Source organism: Chenopodium album, chromosome 25 (assembly GCF_948465745.1).
Source record: "Chenopodium album chromosome 25, dcCheAlbu1.1, whole genome shotgun sequence".
Lineage (NCBI taxonomy): Eukaryota > Viridiplantae > Streptophyta > Magnoliopsida > Caryophyllales > Amaranthaceae > Chenopodium > Chenopodium album.
The window spans coordinates 21,568,569-21,580,546 of NC_137858.1; the positions used below are offsets into that span (position 1 = coordinate 21,568,569).

An 11,978-nucleotide genomic window follows, 5' to 3' on the forward strand; every position below is an offset into this window, starting at 1 on the left:
CGGGGGGACAGTCAAAAGGCATAACCATTTGTATAGGAATGGGGGAAGAAGAAGGAGAAACAGGGGAAATGTGCGCAGGGTGCTCACCTGAAAGAGAAGATCGGTAAGGAGAATCCGATCCAGTGGCTGCGTGAGGCTCACTCATGTTCTGACTATCAGCAGCGTCAGACATTATGAAATCTACAAAGACAAACGCCCGCAAAGAGAAGAAAAATAATGGGGCTCCGACACTTTTTATTGAAAACTGACCATTCTTTGAGCAAGCACCGTACCAACAGAATTTGGTGACCAATATTCCACACAAGCATTTTATATTTATAAGGGACGGGGAGATGCCAAATTTTCTTCCATTTAATGGAAGGGAAGGAAGAATGCGGGGAGAAGTTTGAGCAAAGATTATAGGCACTTTTTATTGAAGACTGACCATACTTTTTGATATTCCACAAAGAGTATCTTCCACAATAGCAACTTGAGGAAGAGGAACTCTTTCAATTAGCTCATATAAGTAACTAGGAATAATGTGTCTTATTCTATCAATGTTCCAAGCCCCATTAGAGATTATGTGACTCACTCTCCACTCCAATGTGCAATAGAATCCGGGATGGGAGAATCAATGAGAAGATATATAGTCAGGAGGCAAAGTGATTAAAGGAGTTTACAATGTTGAGGATTTATGAAATCAAAGTTTATGTATTGTGGAATTACAATTTATTGAGAGATAAATTATTTTTATTTCTGGAAGTTTTTTTTTTTTTAGCCTAGAAGTTGTATTATTTTAAAGGAATATTCTTGATGAAGAGTATGTTTATTTGGGGGTCCATAACCCACAGGTGTTTATGAGATTATCTAAATGATTGATTCCACTGCGTATGATGAGTAAAGAATGGTTTATCTATGGTTAATTAGTTCCGCTGCGAATGACTGGTCCAGTACGGTGACGCCGATTAAAAGTCAGGGCGTTACACTTTCCAAACCTTAGTTGAAGGAAACTTTAAAACACATTGCCAATATTAGACTTTCATGACCAACATTTATTCAAAAGAGGTTCTTGTAGTGCATTAGCGTAAATCAACCCAAAAGTTGCATTACTTTCTAGAGAAGACTACTATATTAGTCAAGTAAAATAGGGGTTGTGCACCCACTAACCAAAAACTAACATATCAAGCATTCAAGCCAAAGCTAGAAATCAGTGCTTAGAACCCCAAAACACTTCAAGCCTAAACAAAACAAAGCTGCCTATTATTTGTTCCAACAAAAAATGAAAGACAAGGTGTAAGCATATTAAATTTCATCAGAGAAACAAAAATAGAAAGTAATGGGGGCGCAAAAGTTATCTATCACAAAAACATATTTAATATATATTCCTAACTTATATATCAAAAGGTTCTAAATCAATCTGCAAATTGTCTTAAGATTATTGGATGCCATTAATTTAAACTCATTCAATAATCCTTTTCTAACATTTAAAAACATAGTGTAAACTGTAAAGTGCAACAAGCCTGTACACAAGGTTAAATTTTAATTATCTCATATTCTAAGCTAGCCAAAATCCAACTGTGTAAAAGTATTAGGGGAAAAAGGAATATGAAACTCAAATTATTGTCTTAAATAAGTAACAATGATTATTAATTGCGTGAGATAAAAACACCAAAACCTGAGTTGGGGAAGAAAATGGACCAAATGTGATAACATGGCAAGATGATGGTGCAACAAACTTTATGGTAGACTCCTTCCGTAGATCAACCTGCACATGAAAGATTATTAGAATAAGCATTTAGGGAGTAAATGCAAGAAAAGCAACCAGTCATTAACTTTCTGTGAACATTAATACATCAAAAAATCAGGGACTTCAAATAGAAAGAACAAATGAGGATTTTACCTCACAACGTTGTGTTGTATTAGCAAGCAGAGATGTTACTGATATAAGGATGTTGTACCAGGAGTCCAGAACCATATGCCTTAGCATCTGTATTCCAGGTAAAGACTTGATTCAGAAAGAATAAGTGAAGACCCATGTATAAAAACTAAGTAATTCACATAAGATAAGAATGCCAAGGATTGAAACTTTACTCTATTTCCTAACCTCTCAAGCTATCCACTTACTTCTCCAGTTCCATAAAAAGATGTGCCAACAGGGAGCTGCAGTACCATAATTAAATTTGAAAACAAACAGTTAAAGAATTGAAAAATTAGAGCATAAATAATTCAAACAAACTAAAGAATACAAAAGTGAAGTCATAGCTAACCTTGTAGAGAACAGAGAGGGGGTGTAGTAGGAATTTTAAAACTTTAGGTGGAAGAATTAGCATAAGTTCATCAAAATTTAAGTTCATTAATTTCAGGTTAAGAATTTGCACTAACAGAGAGAAGAGACGGCACGACAAATTACAAAATCTTCAATTCTTTAAGGTCACCTACATGGTTTCACTATTGGGTTCAGATAAAATATAACAATTATTCAAATAGAACAGAAGTTAAAAAACATGTCCCACATTACAGACATTAGTGAGAACAACATTTAATCTGAAGCTGAACAACGTGTTGCCCTAGAGTGCACTCAAATGTAGGTATATAAAAAGGAAGGTTTTCACTCATTAGAAGTGTGTCTGAGTGTCTCTGACTTTAGAATTAACAAATGACAGGCTAGGAGAAGCTGCATTTCTATCATCAGATGAGTAGTCAAATCAGAAGACACCTTATTCTAATGCAGACTCATAAATCGTAGTTACTGACCATATCTCCAGTTGACTCCCTCCATGTTACAAGCAAGTTTTTAGCAATTGATTTTCTTGATCCTGCAAAAGAAGAAAAAAAAAAAACTTATATTGTCAACATAAGCAACTCTTCCAAATCTCTACCTTGCAGTACATGAATAACTAATTATGAAGACTTAACAAAGAAGTAGAAACAAAGGAGCCAAATACATCAACACTTCCTAATCCCTTACACTTGAGCACTTGATCATTTTCAATTCAAGTGCCAGCCAAGCTGACACTTTGATATGACCCTTGTATCAAATATGGATTGAGAAGGGTGATATTTTAGTTACCATAGGTTGAAAAGCATAACAAAAAGCCAGGAATGATGGTAATGGCTACCCTTAGCAACCTTAGGAATAAATACATTATATAAGGAAAAAAAAACAGGGAAATTCTTAATGGTAGCTATATACTTTTGCTCATTCTCAATCGTAACAAAATATTTGGCAAATTCTCCTAAATAGCATTATTTTTTATAAGATTCTCTACCATGACAATATTTTAACAATTAGTAACTAATTAGCTTAATTAAACACAATAATTAACAACAAAAAAGATAAATTACAAAAAAAAAAAAAAAAAAAAAATATAGTGACCCTCTCTTGTCAACCACCCCACGTTACTAGCTAGGCACCGGAATCCACCACCACCATCGCCTAAACCCCGCGGATCCACCTTATCCCTCGGCCCTCGCCGGAACCCTAAAAGCCCCCATTAACAATGGCAGCAGCCAACCGTCATCGACACTTCATAAACTAAGCAAGACCTAGAAGTTTCTGCAATCAGCGATTGTTCGGCAATGATGAAGGAAGTTGGAGAGCCTTTAATGGAGTCTTTGAGAAGCATGGTGGCTTTGAGATTATAAAAAAAGCAATCCCCTGACCCTTGCTGTTTTCACCCCCTTTCCCCCTTACGCATCAACCCAATTCGAAACCCTAGATTTTTAATTTGGGGGTTAAGGGTTTCGAGTTGTGGTTTACGGAGGGAAAGGGAGTGGAGATGGCAGAGGGTGGGGCGAATGGTGTTCGTTGGCGCCGGGGAGGGGGTTTTAGCGTCATCGGGCGGTGGGAGGAAGTGTTTTTCGAGGGGAGGGGAAAGGGGTTTATGGAGGAACAAAGGTGGTTCAGGGGAAGGGGAGGGTGATTCGGTGTTCATGTGGGTGTTGCTGACGTCAACTCGCGTTTTCAGGGGTAGTAAGGCTCCGGCGGGGGTTGGACGGGGTGGGAGGGGTGGGGAGCAGGGTGGGGGAGGTGGAGGTAGGGTGGGTGGTTTTTATTTTTGTTAATTATTGTTTAATTAAGGTAATTAGTTGTTAATTACAAATATATTGTTATATTAGGGAAACTTATCGAAAGCAATGCTATTTGAGAGAATTTGAAAAAAAAAAATTGTCACCATTGAGAATGTGCAATTTTACATAGCTACCAATGAGAATTTCCCAAAGAAAAAAAATAAATAAATAAATAAATAAAAAGATGAATCCATTACCACCACACAGGCACATACTATACGAAACATGCTCTGAAAAGAATCAATCATTGAAAAACAGTTACTTTGATTGTGTGTAAAAGCTCCTTGATAAGCATTCAAATTCACAATGTTACTTTGTAGGTAATGTACATTACATGATTTTTAATATTGAATACACGTAATACTAAAGAATTCAAACATCTTTACCCGAGAAAAAAAGAGAGTTATGTGAAAATCACCATGAACAATAAAAGATTACAATTAGTCGTAATCTCAAAGCCATTTCACCGGCAATGAAAATCACCAAAACCATTACCATAAATCTAGTTCACATAAAAACCCCAAATTTCATTTTTTATGAGTAAAAAGCTTCCTTTATTGTTCTTCTTATCTCTGAAATTTTATATTTCAAATTAATATTTGATTAATAAAAAATACAACTACAAATCAGGAACCCTATCCAACTCCTCCCAATTCCCCACGAAAAGCATCGAGATATCAAACAGTGGGGGGGGGGGGGATCTGACCATAACCCACTTTCAATAAGTAAAATTCAACTAAATAAAGAGCAGATTCACGAGTAAGTCAGAAAAAAAAAATAAAAAAAAAAAAAATAATAAATAAAACCTTTATAAACAATATCAAGTTTAACAATCAAACCAATAAACTCAATCATAAATAACATAGACAAATTCGATAACCTAAAAGGATGTGAATACCCACCCAACCAAACAATAATAACAGCAAAACTTCTTTGGATGTGCTCAGTTCAACATACCCAAAATAAATGAATAAATTACAAAAAATTTGCAATAGGTTACAAATTCAAACAAGGAAGAAAAAACCCAAAAATTGAATGAAAAAGGATCAAATTCATCAATGTTAAATTGTAAATCAATCGATCTATTAAAACGCAAATCTATTTATGGTAATCGATTTTATTGAAAGTGGGTTTATAGGTAGCAGCTAAAAGCATAAACTTATCTGTTTTGAGTTGAAGCGGTTATCAAGAGCAGGATCGATGAGGTCTTTGGTGTTATTCTTTCTTAATAATGGTTTTTCCTAGAAGAACAAAACAACGAATGTGAATGGCATCTGTGATTAGTCTGTACTTTACTACTTAAAAAGACTTTACTAACATATCTCAGTATTTCTTTGGTTTCTGTCATTTGTTTCTGAATCCAAATCAGTCTCTTAGCAGACTCTACATTACAGGTTATCTGCAACTAATGAAAGTTTTTTTTTCCTATTATTTCTTTCTTAATGTGTTGAGATCATTCCTGCAGATCGGTTTAGTTCATTGAACATGAACTTGTTAGTAGAAAAAATCATTAATGTTCGTTCGGACGTTATCAAGTATAGATGCTTATCATGCCAAACTACCGTATAATCATATTTAATAGGAGAAGAAAAGGCTAAATAATGCAGTTCCCAAAGTGAAAATATTCTCACCTCTCTAGATGAGTTCGGACAAGGCAAAATAAGTTAAAAGGGTCAATTAAGTTTAGTAAGTTCAAGCAAGAGTTTAAGAGCTACCTAACATAAATTCACAACTAAAATAAATTAATGAATTTCAATCATTGCAGCGAAATTGGTTAGTTACCTTCCTTTTTCCTACAAAGAAAGATTAGAATTGAACATCAGTTCGAGAAATGCTTGAATGAATTCTCATCTTAAACCCTGGAAAACATCCCAGACAACAACAATCAAACGCATTCATAACAAGATTTAATCAAGATATCATAATAATTATTATTGAACCAACTTATAAAAGTAAGGAAAAATAGATGAATAAACAAAAAAAAACTCCATCATGAACTGGAAAATAGAAAAGAAGAGAGGATTTACCCATCCAAAAGGCAATAAATTATGGGAAGACCATTCCCTAGGCAAAAAGAACGACTACGACAGAAGGAGCTGGAGTTCAGGACTCTGTGTGAAGTTCACCCAGGAATCCAAGTACCCAACTAAAACTGAACCATCTCTCCTTAAGAAACCTGTCAAACACCCCCACCCAAATTAGCTACTGAAATGCAAATAGGTGGAATCCATGATCAGTGCATCATCGTTTACAACAGATTTGAGAAATTCATGATCAATGAATCAATGGAAACAATACTCTTTTCTAAAATATTGTAAATATAAACAACTAAAATTAAATCTTAGGTATATGTAATTTCAATGATTTACAACCAAATTTCAAGTGTCATAATACCAAAGGGAACAAAGCTGTCATATTTGGAAAATAGTGTTGTTTCCCTTGATGCATTGATCATGTCTTAGCTAAAATTGATTTCAGTAAAACCATAACCCCACTATCAATAAACAATTAACTAAAACAAAGAACAAATTAACAAGTAAATTAGGAAAACAAAAATATAAATAAATATAATAAACGATATCAATTCAAACAATCAAACCAATAAATTCAACCGTAAACAACATAGACAAATTCGATACCCCAAAAACATACAAAACACCAACCATAGTAGTGGGATACTGGGAAAAGATAAGGTGTGCTGATGAACCACTTGAAGAAGTATTATATCCCTACATCTCCAAAGTGTCTAGACAGTTTCCAATTCAACCCCCTCCTACCAAGAAAGCAACCAACTATTTTAGCATAAGCAATTCAAGTTCAAGCTATTAGATTTTAGGGGTTTTGGCCAAAAAGCAAGACATTCGAGTTGAAATCAAAATTAAAAATAAGCACAGGCCACATAATGGTAAAGCATAGAGCCAAGCATGGTGAAGTGTAGCTCTGTGGAGCTGGGACATATGATTTGACCTTGGCCCCAGGGGTCTACAAACCCCTTAGGCTGGTGACATCCAAAAATGTGTAAATTTGCAGTAGCTAATATTTGAAATCATGAATCTTTTATCTTTCAACCTGACTTGAGCAAATTAACTAGGTCTCAAAGCCAACCTTGGACTAGAGACAGCAACTTGTAAACGACTAAACGTCAAGACTTCTAAGTTTCTAGAAGCCATGACATACACAATTTGGTTTACAAGCCAAGAATATACCACAATTCCAATTCATTGTGTCGTGGAGCTCCCCAAACATTCTTATTAGAATAATTGCAATAGCTATAAGACATAAGGAAGACAAACCTCCAACACATGTGACATGGCACAGGTAAGCAAAGAATAAGAAAAGAGAACCAATGACTGCATGTATCTTTAGTAGGAAAATCCTAAAACTGAACAACTTAAATAACCCTGCATCAATTTTTATAGCCCCCTAATTTATACAGGAAAAAGTTTAATGCTACAACAAGCAATTCCCATCATCCAAGGACCGATCTTTCATAGATTCTGCATGTAAACAGCAAGGAGGCCAAGAAGAAGGAAGGAAGAAACAAAATAACATGGCAATTCAGAACTATAAAGCAGGACATATGCTCTCAGAATTACCATTTTTCATTTTTGACTCAAAATCATCGATAACCTTTACAAACTATCAACATAAAAGGCTCTATTTTGCACCTAATGCCATTAATTTGATCAGAATCAGAAGACATTGTTATTAAAATCTTTGATTAGCGTTGAAGCAACTTTTAAGATAAAAAATGGTAGACTCATGCACACATCACTAATTCACTATATATTAAGAGAAGTAGAGAACTAACAAATAACAATATATTTGGCCAAAAAGAAAGGGTGTAATCATGTAACAATAGATGCAAAAGTGGTTCCCATACATGAAGAAACACTTGGATCAGAATAGTGTGCAAGAAGTTAAACTCTCTGCCTCCACCACAAAAAAAGAATTTTCAAGTAGATGAGCTAGAAGAGGTACGGTTGTTCCATTACTAGCATAAACATATGATCACTAAATAGCTGTAATGCTTTCCCTAAAAGCAAATTTATACACATCTCTTGACAAACACATGTATATCACCCAAGAATTCAGAACATAAAAGAGCATAATTATCATGCATTTATGCCAATTGAGGTCTAGATTCAATCTCGAGAGTCGAGACCACCTAATAAAAAAAATGAGTGTATGCATGCACAAGAGCAGCAGTCCACAAGAGTGTAAAGAATGCATCATCTTAAGATAAGTATATTTCCTCTCTAGTAAAACATGATTAAGACGGGTGGAAATGAAGTTACAAAGAGAGAGAACCAAGAAAAGCCTATTATACGAAAAAGATTTTATTGTGCTCAGATGATTAGGCTAGCTCAAAATTTTCTAAAGCACGAGAAGAAGCCCAGTCCTAGATAAAATACATTATTACATCAGGAAGAGCAAAAATCTCCCAAAGAAAAAACAAGGCCGAAGACCTCGAGAGCAATTCCAACTCCAATCTACCATAATTTCAAAATTCATTCAGAAAAACATTGCAACAGTCACAACTATTCTACCAATGCTCTACAAATGCATAAGAAAAGTTTTTTAGGTAAACCTTAGTCCCAAGCCCAATTGTGTTCTTTGGCTCGATTGGTGCATCGTAGACAATTGCCCCGACCTCTTTCTCCATCTCTGTTTTTTTTCTTTTCAAGAGTTGATCTGATGGAATCACAATAGATTTGTACATATTAAGCTTTAATATGCATAATGAAGAAAATACAACAACAAATCCAAAACTTTCAAAAGAAAAGGAGTATCAAAAGAAACAAAGCTTGACGACATTTAGATTATTTAATGCGAAAGGAAAAATTTGTTCATAACATGCATTAAAGCTTAATTTATACGAAGTATAATAATATTGTTACAAACTATGGGATAATTAACACTATATCAATGATAATTACTAGGGCAATTAGAAATATTACAACATGTCAATTATTGAGTATCCATTCCCACATGCTTGCATTGAACTACAACACTTGCGCTCCACAGCTAGAGTTTTTTCGGTGATAGCAAGCTGTTTACATGGAGATGTGGGAGGGCAAGACGCCATGGCCATTTAATTCGAGGTATCTCCATATTCCTCGTCTTCCAATTGTACATAACCAACCTAAATTGCAAAAACACTTGACAATAAAACCAAAGATATCCATTTTTCAAACTAATAAACAATGGTGTATGGTCTACAACAACACAAAGAGGAAAATATCCAAGAACCTTCGAGAACATACGAGCTACATGAAGATCCATAGCTCTACCCCAGGTGCTTGTTTTTGGGTCTATCATTTCCCAGACCTTCCAGCATTTGCGACGGGACTGCAAATGCACCATACCCACACCACCTGTGTCCATCTTTATACTATGTGTCACATTGGAATCCATTACGTAATCTTTAGGGCCGGCAAATTGATACATGGTTTCAGCATCTACATCCAAGGCAAAACCATAATTGTGACGATGATGAAACCAATAGACATACCCCCCTGCACTAGAGAGCGGCTGACTCATCAGAGTCTCCTTTGCATCGTTACTCATAGTAATGCCTTTACAGTCAATGGCTCTCCAGGTTTGGTCAACAGCTATTGTATGTACCATAACCTTAATTTCAAATCTGGCACAATAATAACTTTCTTTGCCAGGTTTAACATACGGTGCTCGTTTATTTTTGGAGATGAAAGAAACATATACCACTTTGTATTGGCCATAGGAAGGAGCAAAGACTAAAGCAGTAGAAGGTTTACGAAGAACGCGTACCCCTGCAAGGTTGAGGGGAGGGAGACTAATGTTAGCTTTTGTTACAAGATTCACTACAAACAATTCTCTTCGAATGGCGGAGTTTTGAAGCAAGACTAGACCGTTACAAGAACCCAAAATTATGGCTCGAAATGGAAGCTCGAGTTTAGTGCAACTGTATTGAGGAGCCTCAGTTGGGTAAAGAAAAAAGGCCTGCTTTAACCTAGAATCTTGCCACTCGTCGTCTTGAACAAGGAAACCACTGAGACCAGGAAATAGAAACGAGTGAAGGTGTGCTCTAGCGAAGAACGGGTCAGTGATTATAGCATTCCACTCCTTGCAAACAAACCTCATAATCTCCACAAGAACTGAAGCAGGAAATAGTAATAATATTTTAAAGATGATTTCAGGGAGAATAATAGGTTCTGGATAATACTTTTCTGTCCTCGCCTTCTTTGTAGATCTGCAAGCAGCAAGTAATCGTTCTCTTGCCTGAGATCGATATATTATTGTTAGCTCATACAGTACAAATTTTCATGTGATTAGATATATTACTATTAAAACATAATTTTTGTGGAGTACTAATGTGGAATACTCGTATCTTAGTTGTTTTACATTGCCTTTGCAACATTTGGTCCATGTCCAGCTATAATAAAGAGGTGTCAAAAGCACACCCGATCCGACCCGATTCGAAACCGATCCAAAAAATATCCGATTCAGATTTGAACTAGCGTGGACATAATAATTTAGTATAACTCAACTTTAAAAATTTACCCGACCCGACCCGACCATATCAGACCCGATCCGATTATCCGAACTGACACCCCTATATAATAGGTATATACATTGTACTACTTTTTTCAAACATACATACATGATACATCATACATATATTTAAATGCAAAGTATAGTATTTTATTTTATTATACTGTATCTACCATTGAATTACGAGTAGCAAGCACGCATGCGGAGTATATAATATAAAGTGCCATTTCAAAGATACAACATTAAATTATTAGAGTTGTAGTCAAGTCAAGGTGCCGTATATAATAGTGCTAAAAAAGTGGGATAATAACTTACATGTGTTGTTGCTTTCGCTTTTGCTTCTAATTGTGATTCTGATGCTGTTGAATTGGCCATCTTCCATAATTTGGAATAGCGTTATAAGGTTCGCGAACTGAGCCGCGTGTATCGGAACGCTGAACAAACACGACTTGGGTCGCCGGAGTTCGCGATCTGTGGATGAGCCACGCGTATCGGAACGCTGAACAAACGCGACTTGGGTCGCCGGAGTTCGCGATCTGTGGATCGCTGAAGGAGGCGACTCTGGTAGCACCTAAGCGGTTATTCTTCCTATGCAACGTTCGATGGTTTCATCCCGATATTGCCACTGCATTTTCTCTCGCTTCTGATTTTATATTTTAGGAGTAGTTTTTTCTCTCATGCCTCCTGTTTTACACAATAGCACTATATAGGATAGTACTGCATAGGGCAGCGGCTAGGGTTTTATTCCAATTGGACTCAAATCTTCATCACTAACTTTGGGCTTTTTATTATATATATGCTCTATTTTCTGTTTTAGGATTTTCATTTTTTTTATTTTTTTTTAATTCCTAATAAATCAAAAGCATGTGTAAAGTTATTAACTATGGCAAGATTGATCATCAAATGATATTTTATATTTTATATTCTTGTATATTTTAGCAAAGATATGTAAAGAATATGTATATCGCTTAGTTTGTTAAGTAAATATTAATGTGCATAATTTAAGTTAATCAGCTTCCTTAAGTTTAGGCTAATTATGCTTTTGTAATATGTATATAATCAATACGTTCCTAAGAAATAAGGCAATGACTCACATGAATATTTAGTTAACAAACTTAGTAATATTTACATAAATACAGAATATAATTATCTTATATTCACATGAATAAGAAGTTGTCTAGAATTGAATGTTGAGAAGTTCGCCCAGGGCTCTAGTGCGATAGTCCCTCTCTAGGGCGAGTTAGCTTTCGTAGTTTGTTGTCGTTCAATTTGTCACAGCTGCTCTCAGTCCGATCAGTTTGCCACCATGGAAGACCACCTTGTCAACGAATGGGAAAAATTGAAACTTACAGAAGATGAGGAGAAAGTGTTTGAGGTATGAGCGGATGCAATTG

At 35.5% G+C, this 11,978-nt stretch overlaps 1 long non-coding RNA gene across 1 annotated transcript; it reads right to left on the reverse strand.

The window, feature by feature from the left end:
- Nucleotides 1–4,990: 4,990 nt before the first annotated feature.
- On the reverse strand, nt 4,991–6,907 carry LOC145613051 (uncharacterized). Its single transcript, XR_014106852.1, has 2 exons — nt 6,714–6,907; nt 4,991–6,226 (listed from the first exon to the last, which is right to left on the reverse strand). It is a non-coding gene; the product is annotated as an uncharacterized LOC145613051 (long non-coding RNA).
- Nucleotides 6,908–11,978: the final 5,071 nt, after the last annotated feature.